The following is a 6,597-nucleotide window of genomic DNA, read 5'->3' as shown; positions in this document are numbered from 1 at the left end:
ATATATATATATATATATATATATATATATATATATATACATGCTCACATACATGAACATGGTTACAAATGTTTACCAGACATTTTAGTATTAAATTATTTATATATACAGAAAAAAACAAAAAGAAAAATCATCTCTTGGATATGTATATAGGCATTGTATTAACCTATGGGTCACATTGGAGAGAACTGACATTTTTACCTTGTTGAGTCTTCCATTTCATGAACCTGGTTGTATGTTTTTTCTATTTACTTAGGTCTTTTTTTATTTCTTCCATAAGAATTTTATAATTTTCAGTATACAGACAGCTACGTGTTTTCATATTTTTTTACATAAGTGTTGTATAAAAAATTATTTACCTGGTCTTTGTCTCAGTTTCCAGGTCTAGAGCTTAAAAACACTTGAAAGTTCCCAAGTGGTAAAAGTGTCTTTGTTTTTCGTCAGCTCCTTATATCACACATGGATTTTTGCTAATGAGATAATTCCAGATGGTAGCTGGTCACCAGCAAGAACAGCTATATGAGAGATTGTTGGGGTTTTGAGTTATCCTAATGTCTAGGTAGGGAAAGGGCCTGAAAATCAATCACATGGTCAATGATTCAAGCAAGCGTGGTTACATAATGAAACCCCAATTAAATCTATGGACATTGAGGCTCAGAAGAGCTTCCTGATTGATGAACACATTGATTTGCTGGGATAGCGACATACTGTGATTCCTTAAGGGGAGAGTGCAGAAGTCCTGCATTCCAACCAAGACCGTGCCTTTTGTGTCTTCTCATTCGTCTGGTTCTCTTGATTTGTATCCTTTATAACAAAATTGCAATATTAATTAAAGCACTTTCCTGAGTTCTGTGAGCCATTCTAGAGAATTATTAAACCCAAGGTGATCATTGGAACCCCTGAATTTGTAGCCAGTCAGAAGTGTGGGTGACCTGGGAACTCCCAAAGTGTGGCTGGCATCTGCAGTGGGGATGGTCTTTGGTGGACTGAACACTTAATTTTTGGGGTCTTTGCTAACTCTGGGTGGTTATGGAGCAATAGAATGAAAAATAGTGCAGCCTCTTTGGAAGACAGTTTAGCAGTTTCTTACAAAACTAAGCTTTCTTTTACCACATGACCCAGCAATCATCAAAGAGATAAAAACCTATGTCCAAACAAAAATCTGCACACCACTGTTAATAGCAGCTTTATTTTTATTTGCCAAGACCTTGAAGCAACCCAGCTGTCCTTTAATAGGTGAATGGATAAACACTGCAGTATGTCCCTAAAGTTATATATGAATCTGACAATTAAGTTTGTGAACTTGTTGCAATGATGTTGCTAACATTTTTTGATATCAGAGGGATTATTCATTATGAATTTGTACCAACTGGACAAACAGTTAACTAAGTTTACTGTTTGGAAGTGTGGAAAAGGATGTGTGAAAAAGTTAGATGATCTGAACTTTTCACCAACAATTCATGGCTCTTGCATCACAACAATGCACCAGCTCACACAACACTGTCTGTGAGGGAGTTTTTAGCCAGTAAACAAATAAATATTGGAATACCCTCCCTACTCACTTGATCTCGTCCCCAATGACTTAATTATTTACCTGAAGATAAAGGAAATATTGAAAGGAAGACATTTTGATGACATTCAGGACATCAAGGGTAATACAATGACAGCTCTGATGGTCATTCCAGAAAAAGAGTTCCAAAATTGCTTTGAAGGGTGGACTAGGTGTCAGTGCATAACTTCCCGAGGGGAGTATTTTGAAGGTGATCATCATAGTGATATTCATCAATGAGGTATGTAGCACTTTTTTTAGGATGAGTTTGTGAACTTAGTTGTCTGAACTCACACTATTCAATGATAAAAAGAAATTAGCTATCAAACCATGAAAAGATTTGGAAGAACCTTAAAATATTGCTGCTAGCAACACCAAATGCTGGTGAGGCTGTGGAGCAATAGGAACTCTCATTCATTGCTGAGAATGACCTCTCATTCATGTAGCTGGGAATTCAAAATGGTACCGCTATTTTGGAAGGCACTTTGGCAATTGATTAATGAAACAAAATACTTTCTTACCATACAATCCATCAATCAAACCCCTTGGCATTAAGCCAAAGGAGTTGAAAACTTATGTCCACATAAAAACCTACATATGAATGTTTATAGCAGCTTTATTCATAATTGCCAAAACTTGGAAGTAACCAACATGTCCTTCAGTAGGTGCATGGATAAATAAAGTGTGGACACCCAGACAATGAACTATTATTGAGAGCTAAAAAGAAATGAACTATCAAGCCATGAAAATACATGGAGGAAATTCACCACAAACTAGTAAGTAGAAGAAGACAATTTGAAATGGCTAAATACTCTTATGATTCCAACTATATAACATTCTGGAAAAGGAAAAATTATGGAGACATTGTAAACATCAGTAGTGGCCCAGGGTTGGAACTGATTGGAGGGATGAATAGGCAGAACACAGAGGGATTTTATGTCAGTGAAAGTACTCTGTATGATGCTATAACAACAGGTACATGTCAGTACACATTTGTCCAAACCCATAGAATGTACCATACCAAGAGTGACTCCTAAGGTAAACTATAGAATTTGGACTACAATGAGGTGTCATTATAGATTCATCAGTTGTAACAAATGTACCACAGTGGTGGTGGATATTGATAATGGGGGAGGCTATGCATGTTGGGGAAGCAGGTAATACATGGGAGATCTTTATATCTCTCCTCTAATTTTGTAGGAACCTAAAACATTTCTAAAAATCGTCTTGGAGAAAAAAAAATTGCTAAGTGAAAGAAGCCAGTCTGAAAACGTATTATTCCAAGCATTTGAAATTCTGGAATAATCAAAAGCCTAGACATAGTGAAAACATTAGTGGTTATCAGGACTTGGCCGGTTGTGGGGGAGAAAGTGGTTAGGAGGAATTAGTGGAGCATAGGGGTTTTTGAGGGCACTGAAAGTATTCCATATGATAATGCAAAGGTGGATACATGACATTATGCATTTCGCAAAACCTATGCAACTGTACAATACAATGAGTGAAACCTAATGTAATTGTGGACTTTAGTTAATAATAATATATCAGTATATCAGTTCACCAGCTCTACTGAATATATGACACCAAGGTAAGATACTAATAGTAATGGAAACTCAGGGTAGGGGACAGGGAGTATATGGAAACTGTTTCTAATTATTTTTCTTTAATTAAAATTATTGGGGTGACAATTGTTAGTAAAATTACATAGGTTTCAAGTGTACAATTCTATAATACATCATCTATATATCACATTGTGTACTCACCACCCAGAGTCAGTTCTCCTTCCATCACCATATATCTGACCCCTTTATCCTCTTCTATCATCCCCTTACCTTCTCACCCTCTGGTAACCACTAAGCTGTTGTCTGTGTCCATGAGTTTTTGTTTCTTTGTCTTGTTCCTTTGTTGCTTTTAGTTTTATATCCCACAGATGAGTGAAGTCATATGGTTCTTGGCTTTTTCTGTCTGACTTATTTTGCTTAGCATACTAATCTTAATTGTTTTAATAAGCCTAAAATGGCTTTAAAAAATAAATTGCTTAGTTTTTTAAAACAAACTTCAATTATGGTACTTTTTTGTAACTTCTATTCCTGGGCTGAATAATTTGTTTCAAAAGAATGTAATTGTTTTTATTGTGGTTAGATACACATAACATAAAATTTACTATTTTAACCATTTGAAAGTGTACAATGCACATTGAGTACATCACAATTATCTAGTTCCAGAATATTTTCATTACCTCAAAAGGATACCTCATATAAGAGAAAGGCAACTAGTTACTTACAAGGGAATTATCATAAGACTATCAGCTGATTTCTCAACAGAAACTTTGCAGGCCACAAGGGAGTGACAGGAAATATTTAAAGTGATGAACAACAAGGGCCTACAACCAAGGTTACTCTACCCAGCAAAGCTGTCATTTAAAATTGAAAGAGTGATAAAGAGCTTCCCAGACAAGAAAAAGCTAAAATAATTCATTACCACCAAACCAGCATAACAGGAAATATTAAAAGCATTTCTTTAAGCAGAAGAAAGGACAAAACAAATAAATAAAGGTAAAAAATACAAATAATAAAATGGCAATAATTATCTACCTATCAATAATCACTTTAAATGTTCCAAACAAAAGTCATAGAGTAGCTGAGTGGATAAGAAAACAAGACTCATGTATATGCTGTCTACAAGAGACCCATCTCAGATGGAAAGACACACACAAGCTGAAAGTAAAGGGGTAGAGAAAGATATTTCATGCAAATGGCAAACAGAAGAAAGCTGGAGTAGCAATACTTATATCAGACAAAATAGACTTTAAAATGAAAACTACAATAAGAGACAAAGAAGGACATTACATAAGAATAAAGGGATCAATCCAAGAAGAGGACATTACCCTAGTAAAAATGTATGCACCTAACACAGAAGCATCTGAATATATAAAGAAAATATTGACTGACATAAAGGCAGAGATCAACAGTAGCACAATCATAGTAGGGGACTATAATACTCCACTAACACAAATGGGCATATCTTCCAGACAGAAAATCAACACTAAAACAGCAACCTTAAATGACACACTAGACCAGATGGACTTAATTGATGCCTTTAGGGCACTTCACCCCAAAGCAGCAGAATATACATTCTTTTCAAGTGCACATGGAACATTTTCCAAGATAGACCACATGTTAAGCCACATAACAAGTCTCAATAATTTAAAGAAGATTAAAATCATATCAAGCATCTTCTCTGACCACAGTGGTATGAAACTAGAAATCAATTACAAGAGAAAAACCTGAAAAACACACAAATGTATGGAGACTAAATAACATGCTACTAAATAATAGATTGGCCAACAATGAGATCAAGGAAGAAATCACAACATACCTTGAGATAAATTAAAATGGAAACATGACCCAAAATCTATTGGACACAGAGAATGCAGTCATAAGAGGGAAATTTGTAGCAATGCAGTCCCACCTGAAGAAACAAGAACATTCTCAAATCAATAGTCTATCTTTACAACTGTGGGAACTGGAAAAAGAATAGCAAGCAAAGCTCAAAGTGAGTACAAGGAAGAAAATACTAAAAACCAGAATGGAAATAAATGCAATAGAGACAAAACAAACAAGGAAACAAACAAATAGAAAACAATACAAAAGATCAATGAATCCCAGTGCTTTTTTTTTTAAAGATAAACAAAATTGACAAACTTTTAACCAGACTCAATATGAAAAAAAGAGAGGACAAAAATAAATAGAATAAAAAATAAAAGAGTAGAAATGACAATGGACACCACAGAAATACCAAAAAAAAAAGAAAATACTATGACCAACTATATGCCAACAAATTGGAAAATATTGAAGATATAGATGCCTTCCTAGAAGCATTCAATCTTCCAAGGCTGAATCAAACAGAAAGAGAAAACATGAAGATATCCATTACTACCAAAGAAATTGAATCAGTAATCGACAAACAAAAGCACTGGACCAGGTGGCTTCACAGGTGAATTTTACCAAACATTCAAAGAAGAGTAAATACCTATTTTCCTCAAGCTATTCCAAAAAATTGAAGAGGAGGGTAGGCCCCCAAGCTCATTTTACAAGGCCACCATTACCCTGATTCTGAAACCAGACAAATACATTACAAAAAAAGAAAACTATAGGCCAATATCCCTAATGAACATAGATGCAAAAGACCTCAACAAAATATTAGCAAACCAAATTCAGCGATACATTAAAAAGATCATACACCACGATCAAGTGGGATTCATTCCTGGTATGCAAGGTTGGTTCAATAGCTGCAAATTAATTAATGTGGTATACCACCTAAACAAATAAAAATCCATATGGTCATATCAACAGATACAGAAAAAGCATTTGACAAAATCCAGCATTCATTTCAGATAAAATCTCTCAGCAAAGTGGGAAGAGGTAACATATCTCAACATAATAAATGCCATATATGACAAACATACAGCTAATATCATACTCAATAAGGAAAAGCTAAAAGCATTCTCCTTAAGATCAGGAACAAGACAAGGATGTCCTCTATCGCCACTTTTATTCAACGTATTACTGGAAGTTCTAGCCACACCAATCAGACAAGAAAAGGAAATAAAAGGCATCCAAGTGGGAAAGGAAGAAGTAAAATTGTCATTATTTGCAGATGACATGATACTATATAGAGAGAACCTGAAAGATTCCACCTACACACACACACACACACACACACACACACAAAGCTATTAGAACTGATCAATGAATTTAGTAAAGTAGGAGAACACAAAATTAATATTCAGAAATTGGTTAAATTTTAATACACCTATAACATACTATCAGAAAAAGAAATTGAGAAAACAATCCCAGTTACAATTGCCATAAAAATAAAATACCTAGGAATAAATTCAACCAAGGAAGTAAAAGACCTGTACTCAGAAAATTATAAGACATTGAAGAGATAAATTAAATAAGGTAGAAATGCATGGAAGTTTATACTGTGCTCATGGATAGAAATAATTAATATAGTTAAAATGTCCATACTATCCAAAACAATATATA

General features: G+C 34.5%; 1 pseudogene; it reads left to right on the top strand.

The window, feature by feature from the left end:
* The window catches only part of LOC109392832 (prohibitin-like), a 51,271-nt pseudogene that overhangs the window by 43,595 nt on the left and 1,079 nt on the right, over positions 1 to 6,597 (top strand).

The sequence above is a fragment of the Hipposideros armiger genome, unplaced genomic scaffold (assembly GCF_001890085.2).
Source record: "Hipposideros armiger isolate ML-2016 unplaced genomic scaffold, ASM189008v1 scaffold_350, whole genome shotgun sequence".
In the NCBI taxonomy this organism is placed as follows: domain Eukaryota; kingdom Metazoa; phylum Chordata; class Mammalia; order Chiroptera; family Hipposideridae; genus Hipposideros; species Hipposideros armiger.
This window is presented reverse-complemented; position numbering and strand designations above follow the sequence as displayed.